The sequence below is a fragment of the Pithys albifrons genome, chromosome 5 (assembly GCF_047495875.1).
Source record: "Pithys albifrons albifrons isolate INPA30051 chromosome 5, PitAlb_v1, whole genome shotgun sequence".
NCBI lineage: Eukaryota > Metazoa > Chordata > Aves > Passeriformes > Thamnophilidae > Pithys > Pithys albifrons.
Window position 1 is genome coordinate 34,887,166 of NC_092462.1, and position 12,574 is coordinate 34,899,739.

Sequence of the window (12,574 nt, forward strand, 5' to 3'; positions counted from 1 at the left end):
TTCACTATAAAAGTTGCCTTAAATCATCTGCATGTACAATAACACTATGATTCTACAGCAGGGTTTTGGTGGGCTTTGATTTTGTACGGTGCCTGGAGCAACATGCAGTGACCCATATCGAGGCTGCCTGGGTACTGTGGGGCCAATACAACTAATACTGATCGATCCTTCTCTTGTAATTATTATTGGTCTCCAGATCTAAGATAAACTTCTGATGAACATGGACTAGATGGACCAGTGCTGTCAGGAGGAAGAGTTCTTACAAAATCTGTTACATCTTCTGAAAATGAAAATGTCTGTGTTTGTAAAGCCAAGGACCAACTACTATGACAAAAAAATGAAAGCCTAATCTAATGGAAAATACACAGAATTGCATAAATTAGTAGTCAATTGGCATTAAGATACTATGAGAAAACATTAAATCATCTGTTATTGTTATAAAAAGGAGCAGTGTCAATTTACAGCAGAATCTAAATAAATTAAATCAGGACAACAGCTGTGTATAAACCAACATCTGTGTGTGAGCTATTAAAACAAACTGAAGAAGTATTGTAACTAAGTGATTTTTAAAAAGTGATAGGAAAAAAAGTTCTCTTTTTTTTCAAGAAATCCCAATGATAATTAGAAGTTGACTACTTAATTAGGTAGGGGATATTTTTTTCCTAATAAAAGTCTTGTGTTTAATGGTTTTATTGCTTTCTAATTTTCCATTTACACAGACTATAATTTTTTTTGAGGTAGCTCATGTCTGGCAGTTTTTGGATGATTTATGAAAGGGTATTGACAAGATCTTTATACTATGTTTGTTAATGGATAGTTGTTCGGAGGGAAATTTAACATAATACTGCTAACAAAAAATAAATGCATACATTTTGAATTGAAAATAGTTATGTTTGACTAACTGGGGTACTCTTCTTGGTATACAATGCTGGGATCTCCAACTTTTGCCAAAGATAATTTGGGGGGGGGGGGGGGAGGAGGGGGGAAGACTGTAAAGCTAAAACAAATGGACACTCCAGTTCTTAAAGTTTTCTCACCAAAAATGCGGGGGGGAAAATACATTTTGATTTGAACAGATTTTGTCTCCATACAGAAGAATTGTTAAATTGATCTGAGTAAAATAAAAATTCAAATACTAGAGCTAGTTTTGGGAAGAATAATTCCAAAGTACTGCCCTTTACACAGAACTACCCTTTACACAAACCTAAGAAAATACCAAGAAATTGAAGCATTTCTAAAAGTTCTTAAATATTTTTAGAAGCGATATAATTGTCTAGTATCTACTATACCCATAATCATCTATAACCACTACAACAGATAGCACACTATAACACAGCCAAGGCCTTTCAAAGTTTACTCTGTTAAATACAATATGCTTTTTTTATGTTACTCTACTAACATTTTCTCCCCTATTTCTTTTCTCTGAAACATTTTTAATACAGGACAATACAAGTGTCAGCTTGCACTGACTTTGAAAATTAAGATGTTTGCAATACATCCAATTAATCCATTAACTCTAAACTATGCTATTTTACTAAGGGGTGGTCAAGAGGTTAGAGGGAGAAAATATCACTCTCTCTCAGCTTTAACAAATCCATTCTGAAAGGGACATTCTTCATCTCATTTATGAGACACGTGGTCTCATAAAGCCAAGATTTATAATGCTGTATAAATTATGCATACAAGTCAAGGAGACAAAAGCAGCCTCTGTCGAGCTTTTTGTCACTTAACAGAAAAGAAAGAAGGGTGCAATTTTCAAAAAGTCTCCTTTCATCACATGGAAACACCTACAGGATAAACTGAAAACTGAGGCAAACTTTTATGCTATCTTTACTCATTGGGGTTTTGGCTAGACAAGAACACCAAGGGAAGTGGGGGGAAATAAATAAAAGAATTAGTTTTGCTGTGAGTATTTGAAATCTGTAACAAGCTTGTTCTTAAAAGTCACGTTCATGGGTAAACAACTACGTCATCTTACAGAATTAAGATTTTTTTAATTTAAAAGTCTAAAGCAAAATATGCATTTATTAGCAAAAATCACAATTCTACACATCCCTTCAAGTAACAGGACAGTCTTAATGCAGTCCATATGATCTACCTCACATTTGATTAAATTTCTATTTCTGCTGGCCTTTCTCTATGAATGAGGGAGCTACAAGCAACTAAAAAATATCAGCATCACCCATTAAAATCCTGAACAAATTATTACAAGGATTTAGCTTCATCTTCATCCTTGGGGTCTGCATTGCATTGTGGTTGCTACTTAGTATGGGATTATATTTACATATGATCCTGAGAGAGATTAGTTATAAATAAAAATCACTGAGATTTTTTAACTTATTTTGTTGGAAAAAAACAAATTTTAAGTCAACGACAATTTTCCTAAGTTTGGTTCAAACAAACCAAGAAACAACCAAAAAACCTTTAAAACGCATTCTGGATCTTCATCAAAAGACAAAATCTCAGTTTTAACAAAATCTATTAAAAAGAACCCAAAAAGGACCCAACACTGGAGACAAGTTTTTTTATTTCTTCACCAAAAAGACCCACTCAAAATCCCCCTATAAACAACAACAAAAAGAGCCCTCCTCAACACCCCTCCCTTCCCCCCCAAAGAAAAACCCCAAAAAAACAAAAACCCAAACCAAAACATTCCCAAAATCATTCCAGTTCAAGATGTTTAAGTTCAGGTAAACAGGTTTTGTATACCTAAGAATACCATTAAGTGTATCACTACGATAAAGCTGATAGTATTGCTAAACACGTTTCTGACATCCCCTGTAGGCAGGGTCCCTTCTGAGTAGTGATTATGTTTTCAGTTAGTGGAATCCTGAACAAACTGAAAACCAGGTCACTTTTTTATCAGCCTCAATGACTCAAGACTAATCTTTTCTGTCTTCACACAAAAAATATCCAATGGTGTGTGCAAGGGCTAAACACAGGCTGGCTCTACATGCTTCTTTCAGAGCTAATCACTCTGTGAGATACTAGAAGTGGAAGAAACTTTGGGGAACCAAATGTGAGGAATGGTTGGTTGATAAGACTACCTTTCAGGTGCAGTAAAAGCAAAGACAGGATTTCCTGTTTGATAACAGAAAAGATAATGAATCTCTGAAGAAACTGATAATATTTCAACCAAAAAAGTAAAGAAAATACCTTTTCTGTGTTTTAAAACAGTATTCCTTAGGGGTATCTACCACACACCAGGAGACATCCCTCATACAAATGTCCAAATAACTCACATTTTCATTTCTCTTAGGTTTGCACACTATTAAGAATTGGTCCCTAGCTTTCCCATGCAAACTGCAAAGACTGAGATATTCTCCTCTACTTACAACTAAATACTTGAGACAATATTTTGTGTATAGAATACCAAGATATTTTATAGTAAAAATAAAAGGTATTTCTTTTTTTATGCATTTCTACTTCTCATGCCATGCCAGTTTGTGGCCACTGCAATGCAGTCAATCGGTCAATCCAAATTATATCAAAACAATCAGAGATGATGTGAAGGGAATATAAACTAATCCCTCTTAAATAGTGGGCTGAATAGCTTTCAATTAAGCCTGACATCATAGGAAACATTCCTGTTAACCTAAAATCATTGTTTTTCTAGTTCTGCATTCATCATGCCAGCTACAATGATAACTTTTAGGCAAGGATAAAACAAAAGTATATTAAATGTATTTATGCTTAAATGATCCACAATCAGAAAACTCTACTCTTCATAAAGGAAATCTGTTGCTGTTCACATATATCAATGAACTTAGCATTCAAGCCAAAGATGTTTTTCAAGTCTTTCACCTTGTTGTACTGAAACTTTCCCAACAAATATTTATTCCATTTATTCCAAGACACCTTGGCCCAGCAAATTATTCATTCCTGTACATATTTCTAAGCAGATGAGCAGTCTTAGTGAAGCTGACGGATCTACTCATTGGCTTAAATATACACTTACACTCCAGCACACTGTTGGATCAGAGCCTATGAGCTGCAAAGAATGTTTACTAGCTACAATATTAATTGAGGCACACAGGAATTGTAACCTCTCAGCACCTCTCCATATGTTATGACCTCATTTAGGGCTTCTGATCAGTTGCCAAACATTTACTTAGCTGTTAGCACACTGTAAGTTAATGTGTAACAACTGCAACAAGCCCCGAAAATAATGTATCTCAACAAGATAGTTGTAAATCTGTTAAGATGTATTTAAAATCACTACAAAAATTCTATATAAAAAGTGTACTCACAGTTCTATAAATATTACATGGTAAGTCATTTAAGCTTAATTTAGAGTTTAATAAACCTCAACTTTTTATTTGGGTTCTTCTCAGGTCTTCTGATACAAACCAAGGTGGAACAAAATATATTTGTAGTTTGAACATTACCTTAACTTAACATTACCTCAGATTAATACTTATACATTCTGAGAAAATTACATGGTATTTTCTTTATCTATAAAACTGTAAGCTGAGTTTGTTGCAGTGAAGATTCAAATATAAGGTTGGGCTGGTTTAGGCTAGGGTAGAGATAATTTTCTTCATAGTAGCTGGTATGGGGGTGTGGTTTGGGTTTGTTCTGAAAACAGCATTGATAATTCAGGGACATTTTTGTTATTGCTGAGCAGCACTTGCACAGATCCAAGGCTCTTTCAGCTTTTCATCTCACTCCACTGGCCAGGAGGATAGGGTGCACAAGGAATTGGGAGGGGACACAGCTGAGACAGCTGATCTCCACTGACCAAAGGGATATTCCATACCATTTGGCATCAAGCTCAGCATATACAGCTAAGGAAAGAAGAAGGAAGGAGGGAACATTAGACTGATGGAGTTTGTATCTCCAAGTAACCACTATGTGTGATGGAGCCCTGCTCTTCCTGGCAATGACTGAACACCTGTCTGTCCAACAGAAGTGGTGAATTAATTCCTTGTTTTGCTTTGCTTGCATGCCCAGATTTTACTTTACCTGTTCAACTGTCTTTATCTCAACCCACGTTTTTTCTCACTTTTTCTCTTCTGATTCTCTCCCCGCTTCCATGAGCAGAGTGTGAGTGACCTGTGGTGTGGGGCTTAGTTGCCACCTGGGGTTAAACCACGACAAAGATCCAAGCAAATACGCATTAATCCTTTGAAAAACAGAGCAAGTAATAGCAAGTTTGTTGGTGCCTTCCAAAGATGACTGCAGTCAATTTCTGTTTCAATTCTGAAACAGTTTTCATATGCCTAGCATCGTATTGCAAGTATTTTTACAGTCTGGAAACCCTGTTGATGGTATGGGGAAACATGAAGTGTCATACAAGAATAGATCATGATCTATTTTGCTACACGCCAGTGATAGACAACAGATGTAGCTGCTGACCTTCAAATGAATGTACTTATATTAACACATCAGTATAGATACCTCTCACATAATTTATTTATTTCTCTAAGAACATGACATTTAATGTTGGTTTATCAGGATGAAATTAGTACTAATTCAATGATGGCCTTAAATCAGTCAGCTCAGGAGGGCTACCCCTGTCACTATGGCAGCATGGCCCTAAGAACAGATTGTAAACTCATCAGAGGATGTGAGCAAACACTCAGGAGCATCGCTATTTCACTGTTACACTGCTATGGTTACCTGAACTACCACATCTAAACCTGGTATGCATAAATCACTGCAATGATAAGAGTCTTGTAAAGAAGCTCATTCTATATATCCATTCTTCACTGGGATTTCCAGTTGAAATGCCATCTGCAAGTTATCCAAGCTATAGTCCACACAACATTTTCTGTCTGTCAGAACAAGCTGTGGAGCCTGTAACCTTTTCTCAGTTTCTCCCAGTCTTCAGGTCACAGTATTCTTTCCACACCTTGTGAAAGCTATACAGCTACCCTACAACATATGGGAAACCAAGGGGCCTCTCAGGAAAGATGGCAAGATGCTGCTGCCAAGATGCTGCTGGCACAAAAACAATTCATTCAGCTGGTATTCTTCATCCTGACCCTTCCCAAGTGTCAATACAACTAGGAACAGGCTGGAAGAAATGTCTGGAAAGTGGCGGCCCACATCTGTGGCCACTTTTCCTCAAAGCACCTGGGGAGCAAAAAGACACTTGCCTATGTCATGGGCAGTGCAGCACAAGCAGAGAAAGCCCAGTGCCTTAAAGACTCCATGCACGAAGATGCAGACTGGCAAATCTGAGCCTCTGCAGCAGGCTCAGACACAGGATAGTGGAGTGCTGAGACCTTCCCAGGCTTTCAACACTGGGCATCACAAAAATCTACAGTAGATATGGAGTAAGTGTATGAGTGCCATTGGTACCCAGACCATGAGATAGATCTATAAACACCTTCACACTTCTTTCTTTCATTGTAAAAGCTATAAAAGGGAAACAAAACTACTGCAAATAATTGCAGCCATATTGAAGCCAAGCCCCAGGTTCTATAAGGCAGCTTTACAAAGATGACACTGTGTGATTTCATACTCAGTGGTCTCTTGCTGCAGCACCCCTGTAGCAGTGGGACAACACATGGGGAGCAAGCGGGTGAAGGAAAGGTTACTAAGTCCCTGTGAGGTCTCTGGAGATACACAACACTGGAATGGGAGAACTACTGATAGCTGCCTCTGCCACTTCACTGCCTACTCAAACTCTCTGACAGAAACAAGCCTGGACTACAGCAACCCATCAATCCCTGTTACCATGACAGCTCCCTGGAGGCTTTTAAAGACAGTTAAACCTAAAAGTAAGTATCATAGGGGCTAAAGCAGCCCCACACAGCTCTGGCAGCCAGGACACTGTATAGTTACCTCACACCCGGTGCTTGGAAGGACAATGGTTTGGTCACAGGAAGCTATGTGATCTCCATATTTAGTTTGTGAAAACGAGTAACTGTGATTTACTACGTATCAACACCACAATATATACTTGAGCTGTGACATTCATGTTGTGATTTCTCCACCCTGCATGTATCATACGGGAAAGCCATTAAGCTAATTCATTCAACTGCAAAGATACAAATCACTTTATCTCCAATTATATCCCATAAGTCCAGTGCTAGTAATATACTAGCCACCTTGGTAGCTTATCAGTGGATTAAAAATAGCCCACCGATACGGTGGAGAGGTTTCCGCTTCCAGGAGCAAGGCTAGGAAAGCGACAAGCAGGGCTCCCTAGGATCAGGCCCCTTAGAAGCGAAGGTCGGCTCCTCCCGCCCCCAGCCCGGCGACCGCCCTGAACGGAACAAGCCTGCACTTGCCAGGAGTCCACGAGGAAAAGCCAAGTTTATTGCCGCGCGCTAGCTTTTGAGGAGAGCATGGGAATTCCCCAGATGTAGGCGGGGAAGAGGGGCGGAGACGGGGCGGAGTAACACAGTTCATTGGGTACATGCAAACGAAGGGAAGGAAGGAGGGGAGGAGCGGCAAAAGGACCAATGGGAGAATGAGGTGGGCGGGGAAAGTCTACCGTAGGGCTTCAGGCACTTCGAGGCAGGGACAGCCCGGCCCGGGCTCCAGCAGCGCCTCGTGGGCGGCCCAGCCGGCAACCGCCTCCATGGCCGGGTCGGGCCAGGACAGGGGAATGCGACCCGGAGGGTTTTGTGGGAAGAGGGAACTTGGATAAGGAACGACTAAGGGAAAGTGACTGGGGTAGACATATTGGGGTGTATAACATTCAAACTGGGGAAACATCAATATAGGGTGTGAACATTAGAGTTCTTATAAATCTCTCGCAGAGCTTCCATATTCGGGGAGCCGGGTTCCTGGACTTCGGCGTCCTCGTCTATCCATCTCTTGTAGTATTTTTGCCACTGTATAAACCCTGGGTCTCCTCCGACAGTAGCTCACTAAAAAAAAAAAAAAAAAGAGAGAGAGAAAGAGAAAGAAGGGCAGAAAATTAGCTCTAGTATGCATACCTATGCACAATAGCATCCAAATGTGAAGACCAGCTTTCAAAGGCACACTAAAAGTCAACCTTCAAATCTACAATTACCTTCAATTTCAACTTCTTTTCAACACAGAGCTTTTCTTGAAAACATTTAAATAATACATAGCTATTTTAATGAGCATTAAAAACAACATTTCAGGAAAGTGTGTTTTTTGTGAGAAAACGTTATGTGTATAAAAGTGGAAAACAAATGAGATGATTACCTGACACAATCTATCACAACTGAGCAACACAACTTGAATTTAAACTGTGCAATACCAGCCCAGAAAGCTAAAATAAATTAAACATTCTTTAAAAGAAATTTAAGGAAATTTTTGTTACTCCTGGACCCTCTACCCATATTTATTGTATCAGCTTGAAGGACAAAATTCTAAATTGGTCGACTGACATCTTTTCCAGGATATATTTATGCCACTATATTCTTATCTCATTTAGGCCTAAATTTAGGCCTACTCAGCTAAACCCATAACACTATCCAACCTGATGCAAGTAGATTTATTCTTGTTTTAATTTGATGCATAAAAGTTCACCAAGTGTGCAAAGTTTTGCAGCATCAGGTTATAATTTTGGAATGAATTCCATTACACCGTTATTGAGAGTGAGTAACTGCACACTTATGTCTCACATTAATAAAAAGCAAGTTGTTGTTACTGAACAGAACACAGAATTTCTCACCTGTAAGTATGCTTCCAGTATAAAGAAATATAGCAGTTTATGATTGGGATACAAAAGCACACAGAATCAATCATTACCTAAATGAAGAACTCCTCAAAAGAAATCAAGCAGACCTGATACCTTAGCATTTTCACCTCTGAATCTAAAATAACATTATCTTTCTGTTTTTAACTGATTCAAATGCTGCAATGAGGAATAAGTTGAATGAAGCAAGGACCACATCTTTTGTAAAACAGCACACTTCAAAAGGAAAGTTCATCAGATATTCTTTACTATTTTGTAGAAATTTGCAAACTGAAAATATTTACCAGACACAAAATCAAATAAAAACACTGCCAAATTCAACTGAGAATTTCTAAAGCAGTGATGCAACACATCTTATGTACTGCACTGTCTGACAACATTTAAGTTATGCACATGACCTAACATAACCTCTCTTCCATGAAGCATGTATTTTGTCTGAGGTTTGGTGGTTTGGGCTGCTCTTCTCTGTGCATCTATTTCTGAGGGACTACAGTATCCATTGCAAAATTTTGATTAGCCTGGAGTCTCAAGATCTTCTTCGAGGGTTTAACACAAGGATCCTTGTGGTGAACACTGAAATCAACAAAATTTATTTTGAGCTTTGCTTTTTGCCTTTTATTCATGTTAGAGATTATTATTAGTTAATACACATATTGCAGAAGCAAAACCAGTGCAAATCATGCACCAGTGCTTAGCTGCTCTAGCTGCTACAGGATATTCTTTCATCATATCCTGTAGCTAACATCAGACTTTGCAAATATTTCCACTACATCATCCCTGCTAATTTAGTCTTCAGTCTTTCCATTGATAGAGATAACACTTTGCCATTAAAAAAAAAAAAAGAGAGAGAAAAAAAGACATTACCTTATTTGGTATCATTATAGGTGTTATACAGCCAGTAATCACTTTACTGGATTAGAAGAGGGTGACAGATTACAGTACCCTGTCTTGTAGGCTTTTTTCCTCAAAATTTTCCACCTTTCCTATCAGTGCAGCTTCAACAATAGGAGAAATAGTAAGATTATTATCCACAGCAAGTATTTATCAGCGCAGTAACCCAGCAAGCAGAGCAGTTAAGGCACCAATAGCTTCTTCCTGGCAATCTTGTCAGTGAGGTGGATTTTGTTACTACAAGATAGTAACTCAATCATCCAGTGTATGCATTTAAAAAAGATGCTGGCACAGACAGGTATCACAAGTCTAAAACAGAAATCTTATCCCTTGAAAAAATCTGTTATTAATTAGAAACATACCTAGAAGAGCTAGTAAAAAGGCTGGTTATCATGCAGGTGCTGTTATCCTAACTAAGAGTAAACACTACAAAATTTTTCAATAAGCAAAACTATGCAATACGCAAACAGAGAACTTTCCCACACAGAGGGACAAACAACACAGGAATTAAATGAGAAATCCACTATTTTCATAAATAAAAGCTTGAGTTTCTTGCCTTAATTCTCTTTCATGTGTGTAAATATTTTATTTGAATGTAAGGTTGAAATTCCTGGGTTTGAGCTTGCATGATGGTCAGAGAAATGAACTTATAGATACCTTCTCAGCTTTTCCACCTCTCACCAGTTGTGTTGATAACAGAAAGGCTGATCACAGCAGATAAAGAAATAATTCAAAGAGGAAACACTGAGAAGGCAGTATCACAGCCTAGACATTGAGGAAAAGCAAGGCAGCACTGCAATCTTTTTGCCAGGAAGCAAAGTTCAAAGAACTAGTGGATTAGACAGGTCCAAACCCTCAGAAGAAAACCCATATATAAATCACACATTTCACCTTTTTTTGCAAGATGGTGACCAGGCTTGCAGAGGGTTAATAATAGTGACAACTGTTTAGAATACTAAAACATTACATCACACTAGAGTTCCTTAGGGGAACTGGTGCTCACTCTTACTGCAGAGCTGCTTCATGCGACCCCATATCCCAGATGATAAACTACAAGCAACAGAGAAAAATATCTACTGAAATTGCAAACCTAATTTACTCCCTGAAGTCAAAAGTATAAATATGCAAAGAGCTGGAGGGTCATTTGAAATTCTCTCTCAAGTAATCACTCCGCCAATCTCTACAGAAATTTGCCAAGCCTGTCCTAACACCTCCTGCATTAAAATTTTACTGTGGCTAGTGGCTGCCCATATCCAAAACAGAAGATCAATTATGTAGAAAAAGATCTCCAGGAAGTTAACTCACTCTGTATGAAAAACTTACTGAAATTTATACAACTAAATGGATAGATTTAGGAAAGACCAATAATTTTCCAACTGCATGTGAAGCTCTAAAACTTAGAGTTTAGGACAAACATATATCTGTGTTTCTTTCCTGAAATTTCTTGAGCAAATATGAACAGTAACTTGTATGTTAAATACTGCAGTAAGCACCTCCCTTTCCTAAAAGTGTATGTTAAAGCTGTAGCAGAAAGGTACAAACTTGTTTATTTACATGATCACTTATGAGGGTTTTCTTTATAACATGGAAAATAAGATTTTCCCTGCTGAAAGCTAGGGCACAAAAGGTCCAGCTGTGTTAGGGGGTTACATACTTGAAAGTTAAGCAGCAAATAAAAATTAATTATAGAACCTTGTGCTTTTCAAGCACTGAGGCTTTTTTCTGGAACATCGTTAATTCAAGACAACATAAATGACTCTATAAATTAAAAAAGCTCTGAAATTATGACCAATGCCAGAGAGGAATCTGACCCCAAATGGGCTCCCTGAAATGGAACATGTGGTGACAGTGGTGGGGATCACAGACATTGTTGCTCCAGAGTTGACCTCTTTGTTTTCATATTAAAAAGAAATATGTATACATATTTCCTAGATGAATCTTAGAATCAAATTTACTTGTTAGAAGATGAAGGGAACTGAAAAATAAATGCACCTTCAAGCCCATGTAAATGTGTTTTCCTTAAGTAAAAAGGAAAATTCATCAGTACAGCCTGTAGGTAACTGATTAAACAGTCTTTTGTCTAGGAGAGACTTTAGAATTTATGATTATTCAGGTATATGGCTGGTATTTCATTGTATTAAATAAAATAAAGCTTACAGATTGGGAGGTTACAGAGGTAAGACAGACTAAGTCTACCAGAGAATATCCTTCCTTTTTATTATTATTCTAATAAATATGATTTGTACTACAGTAAGAACCTGGAGATGATGGCATGAACACAGCATACCTTCTTCTCAACCAATTTAAAGTTAAAAACACACAGAGAAAACCTCTCAAACTGGGCAAGGGGGGAGGGGTGGTAGAAGAGTCAAAAATTATACAAGGTTTAGCCTAGTCTAAGGTGTCTCCCATTTCCTTTCCTTGAGCACATCTGTCTCTAGTGTCAGGTTACTAGTGCACATTCCTTCTACTTGTGGACCACCATTTTCTTCAGGAAAAATCCTCTCTCCCTCTAGGCAGGAAAGGCAACTGAGAACTAAGAGGCAGGGAAATGGAATTTTTTTCTTCAGGAAAAGCATTATATGCCAAACAGAGGAACAGGGTATAATTTCTGAGTAGGTTTGCATTTCCAAGCACAGATTAAAATAATGACAGAAGGAGAGATTTCTCCTGAAATCATACTTTTTGAGCTGATAAGTTTTGTCTAGAAAAAATAGTCTCCATGATTATAGTCAATGAAGAAGGCAAACATTATATTTGGCATCTGCTGCTGTACCCTGGGCTGACGAAAAAACATCCTTTATATTCGTGGCAGGGGCAGAGACCCTATAAAACCATGAGACAATAATCCCAGTGAAACTTGTGGTTTAAAAAAATAAAATCACAGACGCCTAGACAGCATTTCAAAATTTATCCCCTTGAGTAATTCTTTGCCAACTTTTTCCCCTCAGAGGCTCACATAATCTTTTTGCATTTTTAAATTTTGTTTGTTGCACAGATCACAAACCATCTTGCAATGTAATAGAAAGGAACAAGGAAAACCCTAGAACTTTTCTT